We start from the raw sequence: 11,071 nt of genomic DNA, 5'->3' as shown, positions 1-11,071 counted from the left end.
TGTTGAGATAGTCCATTGATCTTTCAGTTACACAATAGATTTATAAACTGAAGTTACATGCTATTATGTACTTGTATCATTGAATTGTTTGTTTAGTCGTGTATAGGGATTGGAGGATCCGACAAGGAGCAAATATAAACCTTTCTTAAGTGGTTCGTTGATTCTTTTGATCCCTTCTGAACTGCCGATGGAGTTTTCTATAGCAGTTAATTCATCTTCAATGACTTCAGTACGACGTGGCAGTTTCTGAGCAGAGCCATTCATAATGCCATCTGCTGGGAATTTTCGCAGAACCTATCTATCTACACTACTTAAAAAGAACGAAGCTGTTCCATACTACTGAACTCTCAGCTCTAGAATATTTCTTGCTTTCGTAGGATATAATCTTACCCATTTTTTCTCCTTTGTCTTGATTTTATATCTACATGTGTGTGTGAAATTTCTCGCATATATAAGATGCTAATTTTTTTCCATTCTCGATGTCTTTGCAGGTAGTTCACCCGCAGATGATCTTCATGTAGAATCCAGGGAGTGCTATTGTGTTCTGTTCTCTTTGACGCCTTCTATGGCAAGGAAGTTGCCGAACAATCCGATGTGCAAGTACTCTCGACGGTGGGATAGTCATATCTGCCCAAAGAACTCAAAATGGCTCCAAAAGAATACCAGGTAATAAATGTTGTGTTAATATGGTCATAATATTATTATTTAGACCTTTGTATGCATTATCTGGAAAGCATCAGCCAAATATTATATACTTGGCATGAATTTTAGCATGAGTTCTCTATCCATTTAAGTTGGAAAAGGTGTATGGTGGAATCATGAACGATAATTATACTGTATTTTGCATTGGCTGTGGTTACTGTTCAAACCCAACCATTTTCTCTGTGACCATGTTAACATTAGTTGCAACTATGTTAGTAGTGAGTTGTGTATTTTCAAAGATGTAAATGTGTGGAATGCTTTGATGATAAGGTGCAGATTTAATTGAAAGCTCTGGCTGGCATAATGTTGGGTACTGATAAAAATTCAAGGCTCCATGCACAACCTTTAACATGAGTTAGGCTAGATTCGGCAAAGCCGAAGATTCTTGATGGTTTGTAAAGCAACATAAGCCTAGAAGCAGCAAAGTGTATGGCTCCAGGAACGTTACAAGACTGCATGCATTTTTTTTATAGACTGAGTAGTGAAATAAGCTGAATTTCTCATCATTAATGGACCATACGAGGAGAAATTCATCTTAGGTGATGCATTTGATTTTCTGGGGTTAGATTGCCGCAGGATACAATTGCAATCTTTGGTAGATAAGAGCACCAAAATGCAGGTCGTCGTTGAGGAACCAAAGCATCTTGCAGAGCAAGGTAAAAAACAGACGGTTTCTCACTTACGATTTTATATAAATTTTGCATCTTCACTCCAGGTTTTCTTGCTGATGTCTTTTTCTAGAATATCGTTTTGTAATGACCACTGAACATGGGGGCATTCATCTATGACAAGCATGTTCAGTGAGCATTGTTGGTTGGCTTTGACCACATCCAGGGCAAGAGAAAGCCATAGCAGTTCTCCATTCATACTTGAATTAAGCTTTTTTTACACAATAGTTAATCTTAGGCCTTGAGTGGAACACGATATATAGATGAACATTTCAGTTTACATCATTCATGGTAGAATCATAGCATACCAGAAGATTTGATGGCCACAAGAGAATGCACTCAGCCTCAGTTTTCATCTTTGTCTCCGTGTTATGTTCCTAGCGAGCAAACCATAATCGAGAGAGGGTGCTAGGGGAGGGAAAATTAGCACCCAATAGAACAACACATTGAATTTGGGATTTGGGTTCGGTGAGAGGCCGTGCAATTTTTTCTTCTCTGCTTCCTTGTTTTGTTGTTCATCTTAGGCAGAGAGGTACCAGGTACGTATGAATTGTATGATGTCCTATTTTCGGTTCGGATTATATGGTAACCATCATATATCTTCAACTCATGCTGCAACAATCTTGCATTTTTTTGGCTGAATGAGTGGCTTGATCTGTTCAATGTTTTCTTCAGTGTACTGATACGTAACTCTGCTCTGATACCTATTCCTCCAGCTATCTGTCCTGATTGCATGTCACACAACAAAGGCTGGTCGTTTCATCGGGAGACTGGAGGTGGAACTGCCGGGCAGGCTGAGGTGCCCACATCGTGACCATCGAGGGGCTCCCGACCACCGCGCAATGACGTCGGCTTGTTTACGGCGGAACAACCAGGGAACACCCGATAAACCGTTATGTCACCTAAAAAGTGAGCTATTTTTTTCTCTCGGTTACTTGGATAGTGGTATCAAATTAAGCGCTTCAACTACCTTAAATGTCTTGAATAAATTTATATCTAGCACGATTTGATGATTGTAATTTATCTGATTGCACTTGTGTTCACGGTGGAAGAATACAGTGATGATAAGAGAGAGAGAGCCCATCTCCTATTATTTATTACTTGTGATTGGCCTAATTGGGAGTCTCGAAAATTTGAGTTTTCATAACAAAATGTGTGCTAATATCAGCTTCATGTTGGATTTTGTCTATGGTTTGTCAGCATGACACTGCCATTTTGTATAGTTTAATTTCACCGTGATCAGAGCATGAGTTCTTCTTTAGCTGTGTAACTTAAAGGCCAAATGTATGCATTATTATTGCAGTATCAGTTCATTGGCCTGGGACCAAGCACGGTGTGTGACCACTCTGCCGACAGCGGTGGCATGGACTGAGTAATTCAACAACCATCTATTCATGCAAACTTAATTAACCTTCTCTCCTTTTTTTTGATGTTGGTAGTCAACCATAGTTGGTGTGGTTGTGTAGGCAAAAAGGTCTTTGGATTGACTGTCTAATGGACTCACCTTGTATTCCCCATTACACAGACAGACAGATTGCAACTTTGTTTAACACTTTCTTTCACCACTTCATATATTTACGATTATTCATCAGTTTGAATGCAACTCCAGCGTAATAGAACATTTGAATGTAAATCAGCATAATAGAAAGCAGTATGCTAGCTCTGTGTTCAATAAGTGAAACTTTTCCTTTTGTTTCCAAAATTAGAGGCTGTAGTTTGGTGATTTTAGTGTGACAGAATCACGGAACACATGAGTTTCTACTTATTTTGCTTTAAGGCCCCCATGTCTATTTTGTGCATTGCATGTGTTGAGCAAGTTTGTTCTATCCTCTCATGAAGCTCTCATAATCTGAATGTACAGTTGGTTTTGATCACTAGGAAGGCTTAACCTTGCCTATCTTTGATTTTAGTGTTGTTAGCTTCTCAGCCGATAGATTGGAAAGAAATATCCCTAAACAATGCGATGCAACAGAGGTTTTAATAACGAATATCGCGGGCATAAAAATCAAGGTTGGGCCACCGTCAAAGAGGGTAACCGTATTGGCGGGGAGTTAGAGGAATGGCACGGCGGAGGGTGGCCGCGGGGGATGGTTGCCTTTCGCTTCTGCTTTGCCGGGCAGCGGACCCTCATGCCTTTGATTTCGCCTCACCTAGGCAGCCATCTTGGCCGGTCATGGTTTAAACTGATGCATTATGTTCGTTTGTTAAAAAATTAAAAAAGTTACCTTTCAATAATCAGTCACGGTGAATATCAAAATTTTAATATTACAAAAATAAATCGTGCATTAGAAAAAAAAATGTTCATGTTGTCCAACAATCGTTCACGGAACATCCAAAAAAATGTTCATTGTTTTATAAAAATATTCTATTTTGGAAAAAGATTCACCAGTTCTAAAAATAAAATTCATGCATTTCAGGAAAATATATGTTTGTTATGAAAATTATATGTGCATTGAGAAAAAAAATTGAGTACCCGTGGCAACGCACGGGCATTTGTACTAGTGCGAAATAAAAGGTAGAATCTGTCAAAACAGAACAGTCCGTAAAGATGAATTTTATTGCGGCACCAGACTTGCTCAAATGAAAATGCTCAAATTGAATGAAAGTTGCGTACATATCTGAGGATCACTCACGTAAATTGGCATAATTTTATGAGTTACCTACAGAGAATTAGGCCCAGATTCGTGACAGCAAGAAATCTGTTTCTGCGCAGTAATCCAAATCTAGTATGAACCTTACTATCAAAGACTTTACTTGGCACAACAATGCAATAAAATAAGATAAGGAGAGGTTGCTACAGTAGTAAAAACTTTCAAGACACAAATATAAAACAAAATTGCTGTAGTAAAATAAACACATGGGTTATCTCCCAAGAAGTTCTTTCTTTATAGCCATTAAGATGGGCTCAACAATTTCAATGATGCACTCCCAAGAAATAAGAGTTGAGGCAAAAGAGAGCATCAAGAAGCAAATTCAAAACACATTTAAGTCTAACCCACTTCCTATGCAAAGGAATCTTGTACACAAATGAATTCATGAAGAACAAAGTGACAAGCATAAGAGGATAAAACATGAGTAACTTCAAGATTCTCAACATAAAGAGGGGAAACTTAATATTATTAAGATGCCTATAACCATGTTTCCCTCTCTCATAATAACTTTCAGTAGCATCATTGATGAAATCCACAATATACCCATCACTTAAAATATTCTTATCATGGTTCATATGCATAGAAGTATCATTAATTTTGGCATAAGAAGAGTCCTTCTCATTAATAGTAATTGGAGCAAGATTATTATCAAGAATTTGAACATGGTAAACAAGTTGCATATTAAGGGAATTGTTTTTGGTAATCCAATCATGACTATGACAAGTTTCATAAGGATAGTTATAACCTATATCATAGCATTAGTTAACAGTATAATGGAACCACTAGAAGCTCTTCACAGCGTTTGGACATTCTGAGCCGTCGGATCGGACAATCTAATGGTCTACGTACGTTTGGCATTACCGAATCGTTACGTTCTCCTGAGCTCCCGTTTTACACTTACGTAATAGCCCATTACCGGCCCGTTTTCTTTCTAGGGCTGCTGCTCCCAGTATTGATTTAGGCCTTTGCAGGTTGATTGGGCCGTGAAATAAGTCCACAGGCCAACGCTGTTTTGGGCTTTCAGCAATTACCGATCAGTTCCCATCTTCGTTCTCCTCCAGGTCATGCGCCGACGAAGATCCTCCGCTCGCCAAACCTCGTCTGCGTCCGCAGCTATTCTTCGTCCGCCCGCGCCGCCATCCTTCGCACCACTGCCACGTCGAGTCGCACTCCCGCACGGACAGATCAACTAGGTTAGGTATCTTTGAGTTCAATTTGGGGCACGTTCTTCGATTAGTAGAGTTGACCGATTTTGGGCGCCTATTGTTGCTCTGTCTGCGCCGCCATTGCTGCTCCTCCAGCGCCGCGAACTCTCACGAACGGCTGGACAGCGAGATTAGCTTACGAATTCCACGATTTTAACCATATTTTAGTTCAATTTCAGTATTTTTTTTATTGTACTACAGTTGACCAATCTTGCCTCCTTTCCTGCTTCGCCACCACCAATTTTTGTATTCAGTGCAGGCTGTCGACTGGGCTCCTTCGACACGGTCGATCAAAATCGGAGGCCCATGAACTGAATGCGAACAACATCGCTTCTTCACGTTCTGAGAGCAGACCCAGCTGCATAACAGAAAGAACGGTTCTCCTTCTCCACGAATTAACTTTGTTTTGAGGCGACGTAATGCTTGATTCATGCTGGTAATTCCGGCCCATTCATCTTCATCCTCATTCCTGTACTTATGGCTCGTTCTGTTATTATGACGTTTAATCCTACCGTTACTGTCAGCTCTCCCTTCTCTTTCATATAAACTAGAAAAATACCCCGCGCGTTGCGGCGGGTATTTGCTAAAGGAAAATTGTTAAAATGTGAAAACAAAATATTAGTTCTTGAATATCATTTAGGATATCAAACACGATGAGTTCTTTTGGTCAGACCTGTATAAAGAACAAATAAGCTGCCTTTTGTTTCGGCAAGATGAAAACTGAAAACAAATAGCATAGTACATGAAGGTTAAGTTACAGGATTGAAGCTGACATCTCGCTATGCTGATCCATATCCTTCTGACACTTCAGAATTGTACGAGAGGAATGTTTAATCCTGTAACCTAGTGGGGTAGCATAATATATATTCGATTAGCAAATGAATAACATTTATCACTAAGGTGCAGGAAAAAATTACCGCTATTAGCATGTCATTTAACCCTGATCAGCTAACGAAACCAAAGATAGGATCGGCATGGAAGCAGTGCGTCAAAGCCCGAATGTTGCATGGGACAGTTTCTCTCATCTGTAAGTCCGTGTATATCTCATACTTATAATTCATATAATTTCTTTTACAACAATCCTTTTGCTAAAAAATAATGTATGTGTAGCATAAACCACTACTTATAAGAAAATTTATGTTCAATTTATGGGCTGAGGAGGCATTTGTTTGAGAGATCCGAAAACTTAACCTGTGTAAACATCATACTTCATTAAAAAGACCAATACATACATAGGGAAGTAGAACTTCACGGATGGGATTCTTATTTGAGCAGTAAGTCATGCGTAGATCATCTAGCTGGTGACATGCAGAAGATGAAAATCATCACGTGTCTTCATTCCCATCTACACACAACAATTGACTAATTAAAAATCATTCATCGATGTATATGTTCTGACTCATGCTTTTTATGAAACAACCTCATTGCACCTTCAACTAACAGTCCCTGCAATCGAAATACCCGTTACGCAATCTCCCAATTTTCAACCTCTAGCCAACATCATGAGAGGGAGAGAGAGAGAGAGACATTACCAGGGCAAGTGGGCATCGGAAAGAGAAATGTTATGCTGAATCCTGACATGCAGATGATGGCTGAAGAACAGTGATGTTAGTGATTCGTTCACTTCATAGGTTAGATTGGTGAAATCAAGGGGCCTAAGACTTCCTTAATTGGATAACTGGAGTAGATCGGTGTCGTAGGCCACCACATACCATGTAGAGTTGGGGAAGGTGAGGGTGCTCGATGGAGGAGAAATTTGGGCAGGGTCGTGTGGACTCTTTGAGGTGGGCAGCACGAGGAAGTGTTTTATAGGACATCGATGCGTTTGTGTTTACTCAAGGGAGAAGAAACGTCTTGAGAATACAAAGATGAGAGCATTAAAATGATAATTTTTTCTTTGATGATCCGGCTTGAACTGAACGGCAGTTTTCCTTAGATGATCGACTTTTAGTTTCTTTCCACGGTATAGCATACGTTTGTGTTTACAGCAGGGAGAAGAAACGTCTTGTGAAGACGAAGATGAGAGCATTAAAACAGAGATTTTTTTCTTTGATGATCCGGCTTATTAAACTGAACGGCAGTCTTCCTTAGATGACCAGCTTTTAATTTCTTTCCACCATATAGCAGACTTTGCATGGACTGTCGGGACAATACAAACGGATGGCTGAAGATAAAAATCGTATGGCTGTGATTACTTGCTGATGTGGCTAGGCTGCATGTTAAGATAGACAACTTAAATGATCTATAGTGGGGTTTTGCTTTATAAGACATATAGATATGTGGACACAAGACCCTATCTTTCTTTCCTCACTACTTCCATCCCACATTAGACGCCTCATTATTCATCGGAGATGCTACTTGATTAGGTTTATGTTTCTGCTTTGCTGCAATCATGACTTTCATCTCTCGCGAGAATTATATACCCAACTGACATATTCTTACTTGTTCCAGGGAGTCCTCCTTTGTTCCACATTCGTATTCACGGACAACTCAAAGCAGCTGTATGATCTTCATTATTTAGCAATGTCTGCTAGACAGGTACGCTTGCTGAATCATTGTATTGCACCACTCTTTATAAATAATTTGTTTTTTATTTACCCATTTCAATTAGCTCTATACTGTGTGCTACTATTTAGTTTTTTAGTTAAACCAAATGTTTGCATAAAACTGCATCCTTCTCTGTACCCATCCTACCTCCCCCCTCTCTTCCTAACCGTGTAATGACAAAGCGTTCGCGAGCACGAATCCAAGTTAACAATGCATGCCAGCCACGTTTTTTTCGCGGCTCAAGTAATTCTGGCCACAGTGTAAGAGGGCAAGGATTAATGAACCAATTCGTATGTCCAATCCCATTTTGCAAAGAAAAAGAAGTACGCTTGTTCAACTCTACATTCGCTGTTTTAAAAAAAAATTGCTTTTGTTATCTTATGATTGATGGTTTATGTTTCTGCTAGAGAGATTAACCATGTATGAAAGCCAAGAGCAAAATATGATGATTTCGCTTCCATCCTTTAGCTGTGTGCAAAGTGGCAAATGCCAGCTACAAGTCAATGTGGTCTCCTATGCAAGGCTCAATTAACTCTTTCCCTAGGCAATGTACTTGGTCGTGCTTATATCACAAACAAACATGACTACTTGTAACTATATGTTACATCAAATTATTCACTATTCATTACTGAAGTTAATTTCATTTGATATGGCCATCCATAGCCTCCCTTGTGATTCCATTGCATACCTTTGTCGGAAAGCATGAAGTATTTGGCTTTAACAGGTCCTTTGAATTACTTGATGTAGGAAAAAATAATTAGTCCGTATAATTGTTCTTTTCCTTAATCATTTGCAGATTATGTATATTGATATATATTGATGGTTTCGAACACCACATCCATTTCTAGGTACCATGCAGTTTATTTTGATTCCAGCTAAAGCTATATTATTGTCTTCTCTTTTTTGTTTTCTAAAATATATTATCATGTTCTCGATACCTTTTTTCTTTTCATGGGTGAATAAATATGTATAGAGTTATATGCTCAGGTCTCATAAAACTATATAAAAAACTTCTAGGGATCAGTGATGCGAAAGGGGGTTATGCTAATGAAAGTTCATATAAGGAACATTGCTTGGATAATGATGAGCATACCCTTTGTTTCTACTCTCTCAAGGTATATTTTGGGCCTGATTCTAGATGTGCGTCGTTAGCCAGATTTTGTCCTAGAAATGAAGTAGTTGCAAAAATCACATTTCAAACAATCTAGAGAGGTTATAAATAAACCATCAAGTTCCAGATCCTTTTGAAAAGTATTGTCCTGCCAAATGACCTTTTCCCTGGACATTGTATTATTTGATGAACAAGTACATTTTTTACCATAAGTTTCTACAAAATTCTTCGAAGGAGTTATATGTTAGATGGAGCATGTATTAACCTTTGTGTCAGCCTATTGTATTCCCACGGTTTATCTTTCAGTTATGTCAAGTATTCTTCATGGGGATTATAGTCACATCCCATTAGTATTGAAGGTATCCTGGTGTCTTTTGTGAATGAACCACGTAGACCTTCTGTACGAAAGAACAATTTGGATTAATATCCCTAAAATTGAAAATATCTTATGCTTGGAGGATTTCATTCATTTCAAGTTCAGTACATGGAGCTGCATAGGGAGAATGATCTTAGAAAATTGGATGACTGCAAACCTGTCAACCCAGTCCGTATATTGTTTTCTTTCACACTGCGAAGTGATCTAACCCCGAGTTAATAAAAAAGAGCTCAACCATTCATCCAGTGTATATCCTTGCATTCAACATTGTAGTTAATCCTTGTCTTCAGCACTAAATTAGCATATAAAGTTAAGGTAATTGCGTTGAGAATTTAATTTCGTATGAACTAAAGATAAATCTTTTTTTTGCTGGTAAAGCGTGTCGTGAACTGTGTGTGCACTTTACTTTTTTTTGCTAGACTTAATATTTTCTTGTGCAAGATATCTGTTATTATTCACATACATCTATGCATGTGCTTACATACGCAAATCAATAGAGCTATGTGTTCATTACTAAAACTTTATGCAGGGGAACACAATGTATCTGTGTATGAACAAATCATGCTGCAGACAAGTTCAGACTCCGGCTTTAGGAAAGGAAGGTTCTGCCTTGTTCAAGATTTCCTTGTCCAATCACCAAAAAACATGTTTGGAGTTGTGTGTGCAAGGTTTATGATAAATATCACACCTTGGACCGAGATTCAGGTCCAGCCCGAGGTACTAACATATTTCCCACGATATGCATATTCACAATTTTTGGTTGCCGAGTTGCAGTTCGAGTGAGATGTAATTTTTTTTCCTATGAATTGCTCAGCTACAGTTGCAAAGATGAATTTGCTTAGTGCTAAAGAAAAAGGACTACATTATTTGGACCATCTTTTTAGGTGCAATTTTTTATACTGATGTGGTATTAATTTCATAAGTTTGAATCTCATTCAAATTTTATACCCAATATGATTTCTTGGTCAAACTAAGAAGCTCATGTTACAAGGACGTCCACTGGGTGTTACTAGCAACAACAATTTGGTGAGTATATGGCCATGCCTTAGTTCTCCCTTTAGCTTCTCATTATTGTTATCCTGAAATTTCTATTTCTGAACAGACTGAATCAGAAGATACCGAGTACTCCAACTCCATTGGAACTGAAGAAATGAAATTGCACTCCCTATCTGCCACAGCAGAGGTGCCTCTTACTCTGCCCATGGTAAGTTAATTACATTGTATGATTCTGTCGTTATGTACTTGCTCTCCTTAGTCTCATATAGTAATGGTGCTCTTCTCTCCTGCGATGGTAGATTGCTGCCACACCAATACCCCTGGTTGAACAGTCCCGAGAAGTCGGTGAAGATGTTGGATCCAATGGAAAGAAGAATGGCAAAATAAATTCAGTTGCTACCACCTTTTGTGTGGCATCATTAAGTTCATATATGTGCTTAGCTAACAATTTACTCCGTCCATCCCAAAATATAAGATGTTAACAACATCTTATATCACGTAACTGAGAGAGTACATTGTAACTACAGTGGAGACTGGAGAAACAGATCGAAAAAATCAATCTAGCCAAAAGAAACTGCTCATGAATACCTAGCTTGCGCCTTCATCTACCATAAGACATCGCCTCGTGAAGATCTTGGATTTGCGAGGATTGGAAGAACCTAGCTTGCGCCTTCATCTACCAATAATTACTTTACAGCTACATTAGAAAGTTTATTGTCATGTATTCTGCACTTATGCATGCATAATGCGTACATACAATGTACACAAACCATATATTTGAGAGTTTGATTAGAATATCACGATACTTTCTGCAG

The 11,071-nt window shown here is 38.7% G+C and overlaps 1 long non-coding RNA gene across 11 annotated transcripts; it reads left to right on the top strand.

Annotated features, from left to right (window-relative positions):
- The first annotated feature begins 5,061 nt into the window (after positions 1–5,061).
- LOC124669615 lies at positions 5,062–11,071 on the top strand. Of its 11 annotated transcripts, none has more exons than XR_006992267.1 (8): positions 5,062–5,214; positions 5,486–6,253; positions 7,678–7,764; positions 8,570–8,888; positions 9,790–9,977; positions 10,075–10,286; positions 10,363–10,464; positions 10,556–11,071. It is a non-coding gene; the product is annotated as an uncharacterized LOC124669615 (long non-coding RNA). The 11 variants fall into 11 exon arrangements; XR_006992262.1 differs by having other exon boundaries at positions 5,062–6,253; positions 8,570–8,621; positions 8,791–8,888; XR_006992266.1 differs by having other exon boundaries at positions 5,062–6,253; positions 10,075–10,144; positions 10,239–10,286.

This window comes from Lolium rigidum, chromosome 7 (assembly GCF_022539505.1).
Source record: "Lolium rigidum isolate FL_2022 chromosome 7, APGP_CSIRO_Lrig_0.1, whole genome shotgun sequence".
NCBI classification, from domain to species: domain Eukaryota; kingdom Viridiplantae; phylum Streptophyta; class Magnoliopsida; order Poales; family Poaceae; genus Lolium; species Lolium rigidum.
Note: the sequence above shows the minus strand (reverse complement) of the source record. Positions and strands in the feature narration are given on the sequence as shown.